The 21,389-nt window shown below is 47.9% G+C and overlaps 1 protein-coding gene across 2 annotated transcripts in view; it reads right to left on the reverse strand.

Annotated features, from left to right (window-relative positions):
- AMOTL1 (angiomotin like 1) overlaps positions 1–11,955 on the reverse strand; it is a 147,479-nt gene extending 135,524 nt beyond the window's left edge. For both annotated transcript variants that reach the window (XR_007772619.1, XM_050940752.1), the window contains exon 1: positions 11,930–11,955. The gene's annotated coding sequence lies outside the window, so the exon portion shown is untranslated. The remainder of the gene's footprint in view (positions 1–11,929) is intronic.
- Between the last annotated feature and the right edge of the window lie 9,434 nt (positions 11,956–21,389).

Genomic DNA, 21,389 nt, shown 5'->3' on the forward strand with positions numbered 1-21,389 from the left:
GTCATAGCAGGTCCTGATGCAGGACGTTACCCAAGAGGATAACCTCTGGGAGGAGATAGGAAGCCCTTTCATGCGGTCCGCTACTGCCACGAAAAGCTGGGGGGATTTGCGGAAGGGCTTAGTCCTCTCCACGTAGAACGCGAGAGCCCTACGGACATCAAGCGAGTGGAGCTGCTGCTCCCTGCCTGAGGAGTGAGGTTTCGGGAAAAAAACCGGAAGGAATATCTCTTGGTTGACGTGGAAGGCTGAGACCACCTTGGGGAGAAAAGCAGGGTGTGGTCTCAGCTGCACCTTGTCCTTGTGGAAGACCGTATATGGGGGGTCTACCACAAGAGCCCGGAGTTCCGACACCCGTCTAGCTGAGGTGATAGCTACTAGAAAGGCCGTCTTCCAAGAGAGGTAAAGCAGGGAGCAAGTAGCTAACGGCTCAAAGGGGGGCCCCATGAGCCGGGACAACACCAGGTTAAGATCCCAGGTTGGAGCAGGGGGACGGACGTTAGGGTATAAACGTTCCAGCCCCTTAAGGAATCTAGACACCGTCGGGTGGGAAAAAACAGAGCGACCATCCGCACCCGGGTGAAAGGTGGAGATAGCCGCCAGGTGGACTCGTAACGATGATATGGCCAGACCTTGCCCTTTGAGGGACCAAATGTAGTCTAAGATGTCGGCTACTGAAACTTCCATAGGGCGGAGATTTTTCTCTACGCACCAAAAGGAGAAGCGCTTCCATTTGGCCAAATATGTCGCTCTTGTGGACGGCTTCCTGCTGCCCAAGAGCACCTCCCTCACCGGCGTGGAACAGCGCAGCTCAGAGCCAGTCAGCCACGCAGGAGCCACGCCGCTAGGTGCAGCGACTGCAGGTCCGGGTGACAGAGGGTCCCGTGCTCCTGGGTAATCAGGTCCGGATGAAGGGGCAGGGGAACTGGGTCGGCTATGGTCAGGTCCAGCAGCATGGGGTACCAGTGCTGTCTGGGCCATGCCGGGGCTACCATGATCACGTGAGCCCTGTCCCTGCGCACCTTCAGAAGGACCCTGTGGACCAACGGGAATGGGGGAAACGCATAGTACAGGTGGGTCGACCACTGGATGAGGAAGGCATCCGCTATCGACCCGGGCTCCCTGCCCTGAAAGGAGCAGAACGTTTGGCACTTCCTGTTCCCTTTGGACGCGAAGAGGTCCACCCGGGGATAACCCCACCTCCGGAAGATGGAGAGGGCGACGTCTGGGCGGAGGGACCACTCGTGTGACAGGAAGGATCTGCTCAATCGATCCGCCAGCGTGTTCCGTACTCCGGGGAGGAAGGAAGCCATGAGGTGAATGGAGTGGGCTACACAAAAGTCCCAGAGTCGTATCGCCTCGTGGCACAGGGAGGAGGATCTGGTGCCGCCCTGCTTGTTGATATAATACATGGTCGTCGTGTTGTCGGTGAACACCGCGACACAACGACCCTGGAGCTGATGACAGAACGTTTGACAAGCAAGACGGACCGCTCTCAACTCCCGCATGTTGATGTGTAGCCGCACCTCCTCCTGGGACCACAGGCCCTGCGTCCTCAGGGTCCCTGCGTGGGCCCCCCAGCCGAGATCTGAGGCATCTGTTGTTAGGGACACCGAGGGCTGAGATGGGTGGAAGGGGAGACCCGCACACAACACTGACTGGTCTAGCCACCAGTCGAGAGAATCTAAGACCCCCTGGGGGATCGTGATTAACATATCTAGTGGCTGTCTTGTCGGCCTGTAATGACCGATGAGCCACAGCTGGAGTGGCCTCATGCGGAGCCGAGCGTAATTGGTCACGAAAGTACAGGCCGCCATGTGGCCTAACAGGGTTAGACACGTCCTCACTGACGTCAAGGGGGCTGTCTGTAGCCGTTGCACGATGGCCGACAAGGCCTGGAACCGCTGCAATGGCAGCAAGGCCCTGCCCACAGTGGCGTCCAGGACGGCCCCGATGAATTCCACCCTTTGTGTGGGGGCCAGGGTGGACTTGTCTGTGTTCACCAAGAGGCCCAGAGTGGCGAACATGTCGGTGATCACACGGACATGGCTGCAGACTTGTTGGTGCGACGTGCCTCGAATCAACCAATCGTCCAGATACGGGAACACGTGGATACGACTGCGCCGAAGCTGCGCCACAACAACTGCCATGCATTTCGTAAACACTCTCGGGGCCGTGGACAAGCCAAATGGGAGGACTGCAAATTGGTAATGCAGAGACCCCACAAGGAAGCGAAGGAAACGTCTGTGGGGTGGCCAGATAGCAATGTGAAAATACGCGTCCTGCATGTCGAGGGCGGCGTACCAGTCTCCCGGATCCAGGGATGGGATAATGGTCCCCAAGGAAACCATGCGGAACTTCAACTTCACCAGGTACTTGTTGAGCTCTCGCAGGTCGAGGATGGGCCTGAGGCCTCCGTTGGCCTTGGGGATCAGAAAGTAGCGGGAATAAAACCCCTTGCCTTTCTCGTTCTCCGGCACCGCCTCTATAGCTCCTTTGCCGAGGAGCGTCTGCACCTCCTGCCGAAGGAATTGCTCGTGAGAGGGGTCCCTGAAGAGGGACGAGGAAGGGGGGCGGGGAGGAGGAAATGAAACAAACTGCAGGCGGTATCCCGACTGCACCGTGCGTAAGACCCAGCGGTCCGATGTTATTAGGGACCACGCCGGGAGGAAAAAAGAAAGGCGGTTGGAAAACGGGGGGAAAGGATCCAATGGGGAAACTGTTACTGCGCCCTCGGGCGCACCTTCAAAATGAAGGCTTGGGACCAGGCGGGGGCTTAGAGGAGCCTTGGTTTTGGCCCCCTTGGTTCCCCGAGTGCCTGCGCCTTCCGTTCCTGCCGCGGCGCCTGTTAAGGTCCTGCCGCTGGCGGAACTGGAGATACGGCCTGCGCTGTTGTTGCTGTTGCTGCGGCCGGAAGGGTCTGCGTTGCGTCACTGGAGTGTGCATCCCCAGTGACCTCATGATGACTCGGTTGTCTTTTAGACTCTTGAGTCTAGGGTCTGTCTTGTCCGAGAACAGCCCTTGGCCTTCAAAAGGAAGGTCCTGTATTGTGTGCTGGAGCTCCGGCAGAAGGCCGGAAACCTGCAGCCAGGAGAGGCGACGCATTGTTACACCCGACGCGAGGGTACGGGCAGCCGAATCCGCAGCGTCCAGAGAGGCTTGCAAGGACGTGCGTGCGACCTTCTTGCCTTCCTCTAAGATGGCCGCAAACTCCTGACGAGCATCTTGTGGCAACAGCTCCTTGAATTTGTCTGCTGCCACCCAGGAGTTAAAGGCGTATCTGCTTAACAGGGCCTGTTGGTTGGAGACCCTGAGTTGCAGTGCCCCAGCCGAGTACACCTTACGGCCGAGGAGATCCATCCGCCTGGCCTCCCTGGATTTGGGGGCTGGAGCCTCCTGACCATGACGCTCTTTATCATTGACGGATTGGACCACCAGGGAACACGGAGTCGGGTGTACGTGGAGGTACTCGTAGCCCTTAGAAGGAGCCATGTACTTCCTCTCGACGCCCTTCGCAGTGGGAGGAATGGAGGCCGGAGACTGCCAGATGGTGTTGGCGTTGGCCTGGATGGTCCGTATGAACGGCAGGGCGACCCTGGTGGGAGCGTCTGCCGAGAGGATGGTGACAATAGGGTCCTCTACCTCCGAGACCTCCTCGGCTTGTAGACTCAGGTTTTGGGCTACTCGCCGGAGGAGGTCCTGGTGCGCCCTGAGGTCCAGCGGGGGGGGGCTGTTGGAGGAGGTCCCAGCCACCGCTTCATCAGGGGACGAAGATGAGGAGACCCCCGGCAAGAGGGTGTCTAAAGGGGGGTCTCTCTCGGCCCTCGCCTCTGCCTCAGGAGCCAAAGTGGAGTCCTGGTGCTTGGATCCTTCCTCCCCATCCGGGGAGGGAGGGGGGCGAGACAACGAGGCCTCAGGTGCCCTGCGCTCCGCAGTCGCCGGCCTAGCAGGGAGCTGTTGGGGGCCCTGGGCCTGATGATATGCCCAGGGTGTCCAGAAACCCCATTGCTGTGGGGCTGGGTCCTGCTGTGGAGGCTCGCTGAACAGCGCCGCCTGCCGGTCGGTGCCCAGCGCGTACCCACTGTCCGCCAGCGAAGACACGGACGGCTGCCTAGAGGGCCATGGCGGGGCGGACCCTGGATGGTAAGGGTCCGCGCGGGCCGGCACGGGCGATCGTCTCGGTGCCGGGGACCGGTGCCGGGAGTCGTAACGGTGCCGGGAGCGGGACCGAGTTCTGCCACGGTGCCGGGATCTGGATCGGTACCGGGCGCCGCTTCGGTGCCGGGATCGGGACCTGCCATCGGTTCGGTACCGGGAGGTCGACCGGGACCGGGACCTGCCACCAGCTCGGCGCCGGGAGGTCGACCGGTGCGGCGAACGTCTGGATCGGCTCCTGGACTCGCGGTGCCGGTAACGACGGCTGGAGTCTGACCGCGATCGTCTCGGTGTCGACCGGCGCCGCGAGTGCGACCGGTACCGCTGAGGGGAGCGGTGCCGGGACTGCGAGCGGCGGCGGGATCTGGAGCGACCGTGACGTCGGGACCTGGAGCGAGAACGAGAGTCCCGGGACGGTGCCGACATCATAGGCTTGCCTCTGGACACGACCCGCACCGGAGGTACCGGGGGTGGTAGCTGAGTGGGCTCGGTCATGGCTATGAGGTCCCGTGCCGAGGCGAAGGTCTCTGGTGTAGATGGCACCACTATCTCGACCCCAGATGTCATGGGGGAGCTTGGCGGCACCGGACTCGACGGACCCGCCGGGCCCGGAGTCGACGGTGCCGGCGGCGCCGCGGCCGATGCTGAGGCCGGGCGCTCCACTCGGGTGTGCCTGGCCGGAGTAATGGACTTCGACGGCCTAGGCTCTGTCCCCGGTGCCGGAGAAGGTCGGTGCCGGGGAGTCTTCTCGGTGCCGGTGCGATCCGGTGCCGGCGCCGAGATCACGGCCTGCGAAGCCGCCGGGTCAAGTGCCGCCTCCATGAGGAGAGTCCGGAGCCTTTGATCCCTCTCCTTCTTAGTCCTTGGCTTAAAAGCCTTGCAGATGCGGCACTTGTCGGATCTATGCGATTCCCCCAGGCACTTCAGGCACGCGTCGTGGGGGTCGCTGGTGGGCATAGGCTTCTTGCAGGCCGCACACTGCTTGAAGCCCGGCGAACCAGGCATGAGCCCGGTGCCGGGTGCCGGGAAGGGCTAAGCCCCCGGCGAAAAACTATTTACAACTACTTAACACTTAACTACTACTATCTAACTTAACAGTCTAATTAACAACTACAATAGAGATAACGATAGAAAAACAAGGAGAGCTAGGGACGTGGAGGACAGCTATGCCGCGCTCCACAGTTCCAACGACCGACACGGCGGTAAGAAGGAACTGAGGAGCGGGTGGGCCGGCAGGGATATATATTGGGCGCCATGGCGGCGCCACTCCAGGGGGCGACCTGCCGGCCCACTGGAGTTGCTAGGGTAAAAAGTTTCCGACGAACGTGCACGCGCGGCGCGCACACCTAACTGGAATGGATGTGAGCAATCACTCGAAGAAGAACACCCCATTAGCTCAAATGCCTTATGCAGTTATAACAGATCAGAGCTGAGGGAGATTTTCAAAAATCACCTCAGGTATTTAGGAGCACATGTTAAAGAGGAAGTGATGGCTGTCATTGTGACCAACACACAGGGATTGGTTGAAGCAGGGAGCTCCACGTGTAAAGTATGCAGTGCTACATCTTGTGCTAACGAATGAAGACTCTGTAGTTGGAAGCCATAACAATTCATATCCTCTGTGAATTGGCACAGAGGGGGACTTGTAACTCATGCACCAGTGGGTTACATAAGCATTTCCTCAGCCCTTCTACTTAGGGCTGAGAAATTACAATATACACCTGAGACCTTCCACTTAGTCCTCTAACAAAAACAAGGAGAACAAGACTTAACATTCCTGATATTTCTAAGGCCGGGGCGGGGGGAGGAGGGAGAAAAAAAACACCCCCCCCCAAATCCTTCACATCACTACACATCAAAAAGGAACAAAAAAGGGGCACAAATCCAATTCTTTTTCCTTTTTGTCCTCATCATTAAAGTCCTCCCTAACTGCAGAATAAATACTGCAATATGTGAATTATTATTTCAGTAACATTTTTTCAAACCTCTAATCTCTAAGAACTGGATGTCAGAGGACAAAGGTCAGTTAAGCTTCTGGTTTGGAATTTTTCCAGTTTAAAGCAATCTGTTGCATGTAGTCTCTGGACTGTAACAGCTGCACTAGAGTTTTTAAAGACTAAACTGTGCAGAATTCAACTAGCCAAAACAACAGGAAAATAAGTTGTAACAGCTTGACACTAAAACACACAAGCAAATGATTCATGGGATTAAATCCCCAATACTGCACCATGCAACCATCAGATTTTGGAGGATGTGGTAGAATTCTTCCAAGGCTTTTCAGAAAGCCTATGACATGGTCACTCACTACAGGCTCTTAAGCAAAGTAAGCTGTCATGGGATAAGAGAGAAGGTCCTGTCATGGACTGGTAACTGGTTAAAAGATGGGAAACAAAGAGTAGGAATAAATGGTCAGTTTTCAGAATGGAGAGAGGAAAATAATGGTGTCCCCCAGGGGTTTGTACAGGGACCAGTGCTATTGGACATGGAGAACAATTCATCACCATCCTCTTTATACCAGGTCCCCACACAGTCTTATTTTCTCAAGACTAACCACATTCAGTTTCTTTTAACCTTTCCTCATAGTTTAGGTTTTCTAAATCTTCTATCATTTTTGTTTCTCTGCTCTAAACTGTCTCTGGTTTGCCCATATATTTCTGAAAGTGTGGTACCCACAACTAGCCAGTACTCCAGCTGAGGCCTCACCAGTGCCGAGTTGAGTGAGACAATTATCTCCCATGTCTTACAAATTTCACTACACCCCAGAATATCAACCTTTTTCACAGCTGCATCACATTGTTGGTGCATATTCAATTTGTGATTCCCTGTGACTGCAAAAGCCTTTTCAGCTGTACTATGACCTAGCCAGTTATTCCCCATTTTGTAGTTGTACATTTGATTTTTTCATTCTAAGTACTTTGCACATATCTTTATTGAAATTCATCTTTGAGGTTTTCAGATCAGTTCTCCAATTTGTCATGATCATTTTGAATTCTAATTCCATCCTCCAAAGTGCTTGCAAGTAGAACCCCTCCCTTGGAGTCACCTGTAAATTTTAGAAGCATACTTTACACTCCATTATCCAAGTCATTCATGAAAATACTGACTAGTATCAGACCCAGTACAGACCCCTGCAGGGCCCCTGTCATGGTATAATCTCCCACTCTGAACCTTAGCATCCAAAAGATGGGGTACCAGCATGAATTTCTCTAAGCTCAATTACCAGCTCAGTACTTGTAGCGCTGCCACCAGCTAGGAATTCCAGCGCCTAGTACACTCTGGTCCCCCTAAAACCTTGCCCGAGGACCCCCAAACCCAGTCCCTCTGGATCTTAACACAAGGAAAGTAAACCCTTTCCCTCACCGTTGCCTCTCCCAGGCTTCCCCTCCCTGGGTTACCCTGGAAGATTACTGTGATTCAAACTTCTTGAATCTTACAACAGAGAGGAAAATTCACCTTCCCCCTCCTTCTCTCTCCCCCTCCCAGACTCTCCCTGAGAGAGAAAGTAATCCTAACACAGAGAGAAAATTAACCTTTCTCTCCCCCTCCCCTCCTTTCTCCCCACCAATTCCCTGGTGGATCCAGACCCAGTCCCCTGGGGTCTCACCAGAATAAAAAAACAATCAGGTTTTAAACAAGAAAAGCTTTTAATTAAAGAAAGAAAAAACAGTAAAAATTATCTTTGTAAATTTAAGATGGAATATGTTACAGGGTCTTTCAGCTATAGACACTGGGAATACCCTCCCAGCCTAAGTATACAAGTACAAATTAAAATCCTTTCAGCAAAATACAAATTTGAACTCCTTCCAGTCAAATACATATTTGCAAATAAAGAAAACAAACATAAGCCTAACTCGCCTTATCTACCTAGTACTCACTATTCTGGACATATAAGAGACTGTATCAAAGAGATGGGAGAGAAACCTGGTTGCATGTCTGGTAGCTCTCAGAACCCAGAGAGAACAACAACCAAACACTAACAACACACACAAAAACTTCCCTCCCTCAAGATTTGAAAGTATCCTGTCCCCTGATTGGTCCTCTGGTCAGGTAACAGCCAGGCTCACTGAACTTGTTAACCCTTTACAGGCAAAAGAGACATGAAGTATTCCTGTTCTATTAACGCTTAACTATCTGTTTATGACAGCCCCATTAGATAAGCCCTCCCCCAGTTTGACAGTGAACCATTGATAACTTCTCTTTGAGTGTGGTTTTTCAGACAGTTGTGCACTCATCCTACAGTAATTTCATCTAGACAAATGGTTCTCAAAGCTGGTCCGCTGCTTTTTCAGGGAAAGCCCCTGGTGAGCCAGGCCAGTTTGTTTACCTGCTGCCAGGGCCAGCTCCAGCGTTTTTGCTGCCCCAAGTGGCGAAGTGGGGCGGGGGGAAAAAAAAAGATTAAGTTGATCGGCGGCATTTTGACGGCAGGTAAATTGCGTTGCTTCACTCTTCTGTGGCAATTCAGTGGCGGGTCTTTCGTTCCCTTTCTTCCTCTTCGGTGGCAGCTCAAAGAGGAAGAGGGACTGAGGGACCTGCCCCCAACTTGCTGCCCCTTTCTATTGTCCGCCCCAAACACCGGCTTCATTTGCTGGTGCCTGGAGCCGGCCCTGCCTGCAGCGTCCACAGGTTCAGCTGATCATGGCTCCCACTGGCAGCGGTTCACAGCTCCAGGCCAAGGGGGACTGCGAGAAGCGTCGCGGGCCAAGGGATGTGCTGGCTGCCCTTCCTGCAGCCCCCGTTGGCCTGGAGCGGTGAACCGTGGCCAGTGGGAGCCGCGATCGGCCGAACCTGCAGACGAGGCAGATAAACAAACCGGCCCAGCCCGCCAGGGGCTTTCCCTGAAGAAGGGGCAGACCGGCTTTGAGAACCACTGATCTAGACCACATTTCCCTCAGCTCAGCACTTGGACACTGAAGATATCCAAATACCCATCTAAATAAGTGATGAATTTAGGGTGCAGATGTACAACTGGCTTTGGCCTGGTTTACATTGCATAAAAGTTTTACCAGCATAGCTATATTGGTTGGGAGTGGGTGACTTTTGGCTGACACAACTCGGTCAGTGAAAGCCTTGCTGCAGATGCAGTTATACCAGTATAAATGCACTTATAATGGTATAAATTACTTCACTTCACTGAACCTGAATAAGCTATGCTGGCATAAGCACTTTTATACTGACATAACTGTGGGAGTGTTGCCACTTTAACTATTAGGGCATAGTTAAAGCAGCAAAATAAACTTTTAAGTGTAAAGAAGGCCTTAGATGTCCAAATTTGAAATGTTCACAGCAGTGCAGTCACTTTGCTCTGCTTCTGCACAGCCTGCTCTCAAGTCATAGTTCAGCCCTTGGAAAAGATTCATCGTTTTGAACCTGCCTTTGGACAGTTACACACCTGCTGTCAAGAGCAACATGAGTGAAAACTTCTTCCAGCCACCTGCACAGTCAATGATCAGTCCCCTAGAACGCAGTGACACGGAATCACTCAGACCCTTCTGAGGCCAGGAAACCAGTGTGGATGTGCGCACACACACTCATATAATAGGAATAAGGTCCATTGTTCTGGAATTACAAGGTAGGAAGCGGCCTTTGTGGTTATCAAATGCCTTGGCGTGGCTTCTTCATTTAATCATCCTCAAAGGCCCTCTATTGCCTCACATATCCCTTCCTCATGGAACATTCTCCTTTAATTAACCAGAGAGCTAATGAGCTGTTCGTTAATGCAATCATTCAAAAAAATCCATATAGCTGCTCTTAAAGTTTCTTAAACCATGAAGTTTGAGCCAACTGGCATGGAATATGGTCACAATGTTAATTACATGATCTCATGATAGTTATCTTGAACTACTACATTATTAATCTGACTTTATTATAGCTAAAGGAGAAGCCAAGAGCACTGTGGGGTTTTGGGCATTGCAATCCCCGAAAGAGAAATCTTCTAAAAAGCTGTTCTGACTTGAGACAAGGCACTAGTTTAGACATGGTATATACATGTTGGGACAGGGTTTAGATTTCTGTGTTGAAATGTACATTCCGACCACGTCCCACGCCTGCCCATGGAGAAAGCATTCAGTGCAGGCACATGGGAATCATGAAATGAATGATCTCCTGGGAAGAGCTGTTTATTTAAAATAGCAACAACTGTCCTACCCCCTATTTTAAGAGCTGTCTCCAAACAATCTTTTGAAAGATTTTTAGATGGAGAAAGATATATATAAGCTACAATGTAAATTACTTTACTGAGAACACATAGTGATCATTAACATGCTTCAGATAAATTCTAACACCCTTATTTAAGCTTAAAAGTAGTATTTTAGCCAGATTGTCTAACAGAGCTTGGTGGCCAAAGGGTGCTAAGTGTGTTTGAAAATCTAGAAATAACTGTAACGACGGGAATGGCTGAGTGCTTTTCAAAAATCTGGTCCAATGTGAAATCAGTAGGACTATTTGCAGAGTCAGGAAACATTAAGTCACCTTCAATATTACTAAAGTTTCTGGAATCTGGCCTATTGCAAGACAGCTATGGAAGAAATGTAAAAGATTAGATAGATGATAGATGGATTTTGACTGAATTTGTAGTCACCTGTCTATAGTCCTAGACACCTATGTATTACTTAACTTATGCAAAAAATAATCATTTAAATCCATTTCAGACTCCCCTCCACCTCTGTCCATAAAAATCAACTCCACCAAAGCCCCCTATAGGTTATTACACTAACCAAATCTCTCCTCAAATTACTTGTGGGGGGAAATCCCTCACAAACCGCCCCAGAGAACCTCCCAAACTAAGGCTGTACAATGCCACAGAAATGCAGCCACCTCTGGGGTGGAGGGAAGCCACAACATTGGTGGGACTGGAAATATTGGCCAGGAAAGTGGTGTAATCTCCTATTTTGTAAAAAGTCTTATGAGATCAATAGGTCCATGTGGAGCTGATAGGACCCTTTATTATTATTATTTTAAAGCTCCAAGAGATCCTTTCACAGTAAATTGCATGGAATAGTTAAGCAGATGGTTTTTATTTCTTCTTTTGCCTTTTATTTCAACATCAGTCATGATATATTTTAAAATTAGATTGTAAGAGACCTATTCTGATGTTAAAATCCTCAGGGCAAGTGCTGTGTCTTCCTCTGTGTCTCATACAGAGCTAATCATACTGTCTCTACTAAACATATAACAACCACCAGATAAAAAAACAAAGTCTTACCCTATTATCACTAATTCAGTCAGTGGCATGCATAGACTGATAAGATGCCAGTCCATTTTATACACAGTATTTGCTTATCTAGTCAACAGTTAATTACTTCTCTGTGGCTTTCCTGTGAACTAAGAAGAGGTATCATGCATCTCACGAAGTGGGTATTCACCCACAAAAGCTTATGCTCCAATACGTCTGTTGGTCTATAACGTGCCACAGGTGTTGCTTTTTACAGATCCAGAGTAACACTGCTACCCCTCTGATACTTATCTCCCAGAAAATATCAGAGGGGTAGCCGTGTTAGTCTGGATCTGTAAAAGCAGCAAAGAATCCTGTGGCACCTTATAGACTAACAGACATTTTGGAGCATGAGCTTTCGTGGGTGAATACCCACTTCATCGGATGTGCATGCATCTGACATGCTCCAAAATGTCTGTTAGTCTATAAGGTGCCACAGGATTCTTTGCTGCTTTTACATCTCCCAGAAAGTTCATGGTTCTTTTCTATACGCACGGTGGAAAATGTTCCAGCTACATCTGGATAAGGCCTTTCAAAAAATCTGAATTGCAAACAGTAAAACCTTACCTGACAAAGTGTCTGTAGTGTGACTCCTCTGGCATGAAAACTCTTCACCCTGATACTGCAAGACCAAAGATTGTTCTCCCAGTGAGCTATTTGTACTTCTTCCGTTGATGACACTGTAAAAACTATGCAGCCATTGCCTGGGCTTGCTTAGGTTTGTAAAGGTAAAGCCCTGGAATTCAACTATTCTTGTGGGTTCAAAGAGCTTCAAAACACTCTAAACCACCTCTCAGCATTACCAGTACTGGGAGTATCTAAAGTATGCATTCATTTTCTTGAGTCATATAATTATCTTTAAAAGCAGCAAAGAATCCTGTGGCACCTTATAGACTAACAGACATTTTGGAGCATGAGCTCTCGTGGGTGCTCCAAAATGACTGTTAGTCTACAAGGTGCCATAGGATTCTTTGCTGCTTTTACAGATCCAGACTAACACAGCTACCCCTCTGATAATTATCTTTGGGATATTAAGCCACTGGAAGTGCAGCAGGAAAAAACATACACAAACACTTATGTTCATTCCTAGAAGGTAGAAAGTATTATTGTGAGCAGTTCCCATTTAGCAGCTGCAAAATGACTGCATTGCCATATGGGCACTTCTAATTCACATATTCCCATGCACTGAAAGCTAACAGAGCCATTGGTTTATCTTTAGTTCCTGCATCTTCCAAAGGTTTAACCAGCCTGTAATCTGTTTGAAAGAAAAAGCAGATAAGGATTCTCAACCTACCTGAATCACAAGAGAGTTTGATCCAAAGCCTACTGACTTTGGTGGGCCATGAATTAGATCCTTACTAGGGAAGAAAGTAAAGGCAAGTAATCCTGACTGGTGACTTTGCAGTGAAAAACTTAGGCTGAGTCATCTACGGCCCAGATAAAGAAAAGAGGACATTATACTATATCTAGGGTGACTGGGCTATTCAGATCTTAAAAGGATGCTGAATATCTTGAAAAACTCTGGGTATTTTCCATTGATTCCAGACCACCTCAGAACAAATGGCTCCAATGAAGGGACATTTGCAATACTCAAAAACCACTTTAGGCAGCCTGGGAAGTGGACTGAGGATGGATGACATGCAGGTGACCTTCTCAGAGAATCAACTTGGTCCAAGCACAGGTGAAGAAAAGAGAAGATGGATCCTGGAGACGAACTGATGGATGTACTACTGTGATGAAAAGGAGGGGGATTTGAGTCATAGAGAGCTGGGAAGACATCTGTGATTACACCCTGTTTGATTGAGCCTGACTGGTTTCTGGGTCGTGAATATGATTTCCTATGTGCTGAAGGAAGTGGTGGAGATAATTCATCAGGTGATACTTTAGCCTCTGAATCAGTACAGAATCAGTGCTACTATATGGTGCAATGAGGCACTGTGCAGCTGGAAGTGCCATCTTTTGGCAGATTAAGGACTTGACATCTTTTTCATATATCTATAAAGGCCACATATCCCTTTTTGTAGGAGTTTAGGCGTTAACTCTGGTGCCCTGACCAAATTCTAACAAGAAATTACCTTCTACCTATCTATACGATAGCCTAGACAACCCCACTATAAAGGTGGGTGCTCAACTGGTTGGAAAATCATATTCAAACAGTTGTTTTTAATGATTCAGTGTCAAGCTGGAAGACCATATCAAGTGAGGACCCACATTAAGCTGTCGTGGGTCCAGTTCTAGACAATATTTTCATAAATTATTTGGATAAGGACATAGAGAGTACAGTTATAAAGTTTGTGGGCTATACCAAGCTGGAAAAGGTTGCAAGTGCTTTGGCCGACAGGATTAGAATTCAAAATCACCTTGACAAACTGGAGAAATGGTCTGAAACAAATAGGATGAAATTCAAGAAAGACAAATGCAAAGTACCACATTTAGGAATAATCAATTGCACAACCACAAAATGGGAAATGACTGCCTACGAAGGAGTACTTCAGAAAAGGATCTGGGGATCATATGAGTCAATATTGTTGCAGAAAAAGCAAACATCATTCTGAGATGTATTAGCAGGAGTGCTGTAAGCAAGATGCAAGAAGTAATTCTTGACTACTCAGCGATGATAAGGTGTCATCTGGAATATTGTGTCCAGTTGTGGGCACCACACTTTCGGAAAGATGTGGACAAATTGAGAAACTCCAGAGGAGAGCAACAAAAAGTGATCGAGGGTGTAAAACAATATAACCTATGAAGAAAGATTGAAACAATTGGGTTTGTTTAGGCTGGAGAAGACTGAGGCAACCTAATAACAGTCTTCAAGTATATAAAAAAAGGTTATAAAGAGAAGAGTGATATATTGTTCTCCTTATCCACGGAGGACAGGACAAGTAGTAATGGGCTTAATTGCAGCAAGGGAGATTTAGGCTTAGACATTAGCAAAAACTTCCTACTGTAAGGGTAGTTAAGCAGTGAAACAAATTACCTAGGGAGGTTATGGAATCTCCATCATTGGAGGAGTTAAAGAATGGGTTAGACAAACACCTGTCTGGAATGGTCTAGAGATAATACTTAGCCCTTCCTCAGTGCATGGGACTGGACTAGATGACCTATCGAGGTCCTGTCTAGTCCTATATTTCTATGATTCTATCTGAATTCTCCCTACAGTTTCTAATAGATAGAATATTCTTTGTCCCTGCTTACCCTAAATTGTTCTATAATGTTAAACAGCTGCTATTTCCCACCTCAAAGGTGACGGCGTTTTATTTGTGGGTAAAATTATTACTCCTAGGTACCCCATACCTACCTCATATGCATATTAAGAGGCGTAATACAGTTGATAGGCCTGCCCCTGTTCCCATTGACTTAAATGGGAGCACAATTGTGCCCACAGACTTATCTAATGAGATTTCCAGAAGGGCTAACATGGTATTTAGATGTATTGACAGGAGAATACAAGTAAGAGTGGGCACCTTATTATCTCTGAATACAGCACTGATGAGACTACTACTGGAATACTGTGGTCTGTTCTGGTGGCTCCACTTTAAAAGAGCTGTTGAAAAACTGAAAAGGGTTCAGAAAACTGGTACAAGACTGATGTGTGCTTTGAAAAACACACCTTTCAGTGAGTGACTACAGGAGCTCAATTTGTTTAGCTTATCAAAGAGAGGTTATGAGGCAACCTGACCACAAATCTGTAATGCAGCTGCTAGAATGATCTTGGAACAATTTCAGTTTACTAAGGTATGTGGTGGATTCTCCCTCACTTGAAGTCTTTAAATCAAGATTTGATGTTGTAACATATTGGAATTGGGTTAGTATTCCTTTAAATAGCACTTGAGTGGCCCTTACTGTCTTCTGTGTTTCAGAAGTCACTGTAACCCTGATGAAGTAGCAGTGTATATAGGTAGCTAGGCCTTGCATGTTGTATATAATTAATAAAGTTATTTGTGCACCCCTGTGCTCATATGATCCCTTACTGTTACACAACAGTTGTCTTTCTGAAAGAGATGTTCTAACTCAACCAGAAGACATGGGCTCGATGCAGGAATTACTGGGTGAAACTTTGTGGCCTGCGTTATACAGGAGATCAGACTAGCTCCTTCTGGTCCTAAAAATCTATTTGATTCTTCCTTGCCTGACCATGTTCTGACCATGTCACTGTCATCCTTGAGTTCCTCTGCTGGATTTCACACCACATGGGATTCAAGCTTCGTGTCCTCACTTTCAGGGCCTCTCCAATCTTTGCTTAAGGCTCACTTCTGCTGCAATGCCTCCGAGAAGTCAGACAAACCCTGACACCCAGGCTGTGCAGCAGTCAGCAGGAGACAATTTTAGTGATCTATTAAAAGAAAGAACTTGCACTAGTTTGGATCCATCAAGCTGTGCAGTAGCTAAACCTATGTGAGCACATGGTCTTATCATCATTGCTTAGGATATGATTTAGTCACAGAGGTCACGGATTCCATGACTTTAATGAACCACCATCACTTTTTTGGCTTCAGCCCCTCCCCTGCCAACCCCGGCTCTGACTTCAGCCCCCACCTCCAGCAGTCAGCCCTTCCTCCCCAGTTATTTTTAATAAAAGTCATGGACAGCTCACCAGGTTTCATGAATTTTTGTTTATTGTCTACAACCTGTCTGTGACTTTTACTAAAAATAACCATGACAAAAATCTTAACCTTAATCATTACCCTCAGCTTCTTTACCTTCTGTGGTGACCCTCTCTTGTCATGCCTTCTATCAAATTTTAATGGGGTCACCAGGGCTGGCATTAGACTTGCTGGGACCCGAAGCTGAAGCCTATGCCCCACCTCCCAGGGCTGAAGTCTAAACCCCATCACCCGGGGCCGAAGCCTGAGCTCCATCGTCTGGGGCCAAAGTCCAAAGGCTACAGCCTTGGGTTGCAGGGCTCAGGTTACAGGCCCCCAACCTGGGGCTGAAGCACTTTGGGTTTGCATACCCCCTCCCTTGCCTGGGGCAGAGGGGCTCGGGCAGGCTTAGACTTTGGTCCCCCGTTGTGGGGTCGTGCAGTAATTTTTGTTGTCAGAAGGGAGTCATGGTGCAATGAAGTTTGAGAACCCCTGAATTAGATAATAGCATCATAGAGTTTAAGGCTAGAGGGGACCACCAGATCAACTCCTAGATACCACAGTCCACTAACACAAACAGCCCACAACCAAAATGAGACCAGAGTATTACAGCTCTGAGGAGATTAGATTATTATGTGCTACAGGCTGAGGATTGAGGTACACCAGTGCTCAAGGCCCTCCCAATGGCAAATAAGCAAGTAAGTGAGATAGACCCAGTTAATCCTGGCAAGTGACCTGCACCCCATGCTATAGAGGAAGATTGGAAGTGACCTTAGTGGCTTTTAATCTGACCTGGGGGAAAATTCTTTCCCAACTCCACATATGGTGATCAGTTAGACCCTGAATGTGAACAAGAACCAGCCAGCAAAACACCTGAGAGAGAGAACTCTTAGTACTAGGGTTGCATCTCCTTGTGTGTTCGTACAAGGGGGCCCTGATTCTCAGTGAGTCCTGGGAATGCTCCTGCAATACAAATACTAATGGATAGATAAAGGAGGAGAGAGAGTGAACTTTTAGGACAATATTGCAGTAAAAAATATGATTTTTTGAACCAGAAACAGACAATTTTCAATTTGTACTATTTAGCATATGGCAGAGCAACAAGCAGCACAGCACCACAACCAGCATCTTTCTCCAACTTCTACCCGTTCAGGTAGGATATGGTTCCACCATCACATTTGGTCATTGGACACCGTACCCTAGAGGGGACAGGCTGGTGTTGTGGTTAAAGGCCAGGACCATGTGTCATGAGAGTAAGGTTCTATTCCTTGCTCTAGCATTGACTTCCTCAATGACTTTACTCTCAGTGTTGCCTCTGTTTGCCATCTTTAAAGTGCTTTGAGACCCATGAATGGAAAGCACTCTGTAAAGAAACGCACCATTGTCTAACTCACACCGCAAGTTCAATATCTATCCCTGCAGCAGCCTCACTTACCTGACATGTACTCACGACTGAAATGGAAATAGTTCAGCAGGAGCCATGACCTCTTGCCTGGACAGATCTCTTGGTGATGGATCCCAGAAGAATGATCCTTGGTCCAGGCAGGCAGCAGGACTGATTATTTTCCCTACATCTGTGTATTTCTGAAGGTCTTCTCTGCCTTCCCCAGGTCTTTATGGAGTCTTTTGAGGAGGTAACACTAACGATGGAGAGTGATAAGGTTGCTCACAGCCAGATCTTACTTCTATTTGCTTGCTTATGATGTCTTCAGCACTTCGGTAACTGGCTATGTGAGGCAAGGTTGTTCAAGTACAATTAGAGGACAGCATACTAAATAGCAATGAAAGGATCCTCCCATAAATGTCATTGCTAGGCTGGAGAAAGATGTCCTCCTTGCAGCCTTCCACCCCAAAAACACTTCATTTATTCCCAGACATGAGGAGGACCACAGAAACTTCTCCCACAGTAAGTTGCCATCTACATGCCCATATATATATAAACACAATAGGTCAGATCCTCAGCTGGTATAAATAGGTATTGACTGTGATGGAGCTGCACTGATTTACACAGTTGAGGGTCTGGCCCTCTATTGCTCAAGGGGATACTCAATAAAACAGTGACTAGATAAGAACACAATGATTAGAGAGCTGCCAGAAGAGACAAAAAACACCAACACCAAAGAGTCTTCATTATTAATACAATTAGGGGAAATTAGACACAGGAGTAAATGGATGAAAATCTATAGTCTGTGTTATACAGCAGGTCAGAGTGGATGAGCTAATGGTCCCATTTGGCTTTGAAGTGCATGAAATTACATGAAGGGGAAGGGTTGACTGCTGGGAGCCAGGGGTGTAGAGATAATGGGCCTGAAGCTGGGACTGGTGTGGAGGGCAAGGCCACGGGACTGAGTGGTGGAGGGACCAGGAGGCCTTAGTGTGGACATGACTAAAAATTAATTCAGCAAATTTGTGACTAAGAAGCTACTTGCTTATGATCATCTTGATCCATTTTTTTTTGGATGCTGCACCTCCTTCCCTGACCTTTCGACTGTCTGTGTCTCCTTAGACTGTATGTTGCTTCAGGGCAGGGACTGTCTAGATTACATCAGTACATGCCAGGTCAGAATCAGGCACCACCAGATCAGAATGAGAGTTTCATCAGTCACCATGTGGGATTGCCCTGTTGTCACTGTCTCCATCAAGGGCTGTTTTCAGGTATGGTAGCTTGTTTCAAATCATAGTCCTTAGAAGCCCCAAGAAATACATATGCCATTAGTGAACTCTTACATAAGACAGAGAAGGTTCAGATACAGATATAGACCTGCCTGCAAAGTTCCAGACTGGGATTTTGGCTTAGCCATTTGGAGAGATTGGGACAAGCCACTGTGTTTAGATCAGAGTTCAGCTCCAAATGTTACTGAAGTTCAGGGGTGTTTGCTACTGGGGTTTTGGTTTGGGCTCGTTTAAAAAAAATTAGCAAAACTCCCACAGCTGTAATTACATAGACGATAGAATCCTGATAATCATCCAATACCTACTGGCACAGGGCATGCAGTAACTCTTCTTTAGTTCACATGTCTGTGCTTAGATGCTAACAGTCAGCACAGGGTCTAGTCACATTCATTCCTACATAAACAACCAGGCAAGCCAGACTCACTTTTTAGAAAGTGATCAGCAGATATTGTGCAGTTCCGATCAGCTTTAAAACAAGTAGTGAGTCATTAACTACATGATAGATTTATGGCATACTATGTAAATCTGCCTTTAAGAAGTATGAAGCAAAAGATAAAATTCAATCCAAATCTTTTCCCTCCTGCTTTGGATTTCAGTACTGGAAAGAATGGGGTGCTAACGAAATGCCATACAGCACATAGCATGTTTAGAACTACAGTGGCAAATAGCGTTATTGTACAGAGGAATGTCTCCCTCTTATATATACCCCATAGATTTGTCTGGGTGGCAGAATCCCATGGAATGTGGCCAAACCCCGAGTTCCTTCCCCAGCCATGATACTTGAACTCTGCAATATCCCACTGGATGGATTTTTCCAAAGTCAAGTGGAAGCAGACTATGAAGCCTAAACTCCAGTTCTGCACCCAGAGATGAGAGTCACATGTACAGGGTCTCTTCAGCTCAGAGTGGAGAGAAGCCTTTAGTCCAAAGATAAAGCAGCTAACAAAGCAGGGACTTATTCTCCACTGCTCTGCCCCTTGGATTGGTATGTACTACTCTGGGAAGGATGGGTATGAAATACACCAAAAAATGTGAAAGGTTCCTGCTGCCCATAGCTGACTGAGTGGCCAAAGTGTTTCAAGCTCTGCTATGCCACAAAACATTGGACTTTCAGAGATTCTAAGACCAGAGAGGACCATTGTGATCATCTAGTCTGATGTCCTGGATAGCACACACCGTAGAACTTCCCCAGAATAATTCCTAGAGCAGAGCTTTTAGAAGAACAGCCAATCTTGATTTTAAAATTGTCAGTGATGGAGAATCCACCATGATCCTTTGTACATTAATTACTCTCACTGTTAAAAATGCGCTTTATTTCCAGTCTGAATTTGATTAGCTTCAAGTTCCAGCCATTGGATCTGTAAAAGCAGCAAAGAATCCTGTGACACCTTATAGACTAAGGGTACGTCTACACTACGGGATTATTCCGATTTTACATAAACTGGTTTTATAAAACAGATTGTATAAAGTTGAGTGCATGCAGCCACACTAAGCACATTAATTCGGCGGTGTGCATCCATGGTCCGAGGCTAGCGTCGATTTCCAGAGTGTTGCACTGTGGGTAGCTATTCCGTAGCTATCCCATAGTTCCCACAGTCTCCCCCATCCCTTAGAATTCTGGGTTGAGAGCCCAGTGGCTCATGGGGCAAAAATCATTGTCGCGGGTGGTTCTGGGTAAATGTCTTCAGTCATTCCTTCCTCCGGGAAAGCAACGGCAGACAATCATTTCGGCCCTTTTTCCCTGAATGTGCCCTGGCAGACGCCATAGCACGGCAATCATGGAGCCCGTTCAGCTTTTTTTTTTTTTACTGTCACCGTATGTGTACTGGATGCCGCAGACAGAGGCGATACTCCAGCGCTACACAGCAGCATTCATTTGCTTTTGCATGATAGCAAAGACGGCTATCAGTTGTTCTGTACCATCTGCTGCCGGTGTAAACTGGCAATGAGATGACGGTTATCTGTCCTTCTGTACTGTTTGCTGCTATCATGGGTGCCCCTGGCTGAGAATGGCTGGGGGTGCAAAGGCCAAACTGGGAATGACTCCCCAAGTCAATTCCTCCTTTATGGTTTCTAAAAATAGAGTCAGTTCTCCCTAGAATATGGGGCAAGTGTACTAGAGAACCAGTGTATCAGAGAGCACAGCTGCTCCGTGTCAGATCCCACAGAAATGATGAGCTACATGCCATTCACGGGGGGGGGGTGCCTCTGCAACAACCACATTCGTTGCTTCCCTCCTCCCCCAACCTTCCTGGGCTACCATGGCAGTGTTCCCCCCATTTGTGTCATGAAGTTATAAAGAATGCAGGAATAAGAAACAATGACTTGTTAGTGAGATAAAATGAGGGGGAGGCAGCCTCCCGGTGCTATGACAGTCCAGGCAGGACATTAAGTGATGTGGGGGAGAGGAGCCCAGCATGTCACTGCTATGATAGTCCAGGCAGGACAGAATCTTTTCTTTACACAGGAAAGGGAGGGGGCTGATGGAGCTCAGCCCCCAGTTGCTATGATGAAGACGGTTACCAGCCATTCTGTACCATCTACTGGGAATGACCGAGAATCATTCCTATTTTCACCCAGGCACCCCCAGCCAGCCTCATCTGAAGCTAGCCAGAGCACTCACGGGTTGATAACAAGGACAGCTACCAATCCTATTGCACCATCTGCCACCAGGCAGGGGAGAGGAGTGGATACTGCTCTTCACTGCTGCAGCATCGCGTCTACCAGCAGCATTCAGTAGACATAGGGTGACATTGAAAGAAGTCAAGAAA

The sequence above is a fragment of the Gopherus flavomarginatus genome, chromosome 1, assembly GCF_025201925.1.
Source record: "Gopherus flavomarginatus isolate rGopFla2 chromosome 1, rGopFla2.mat.asm, whole genome shotgun sequence".
NCBI lineage: Eukaryota > Metazoa > Chordata > Testudines > Testudinidae > Gopherus > Gopherus flavomarginatus.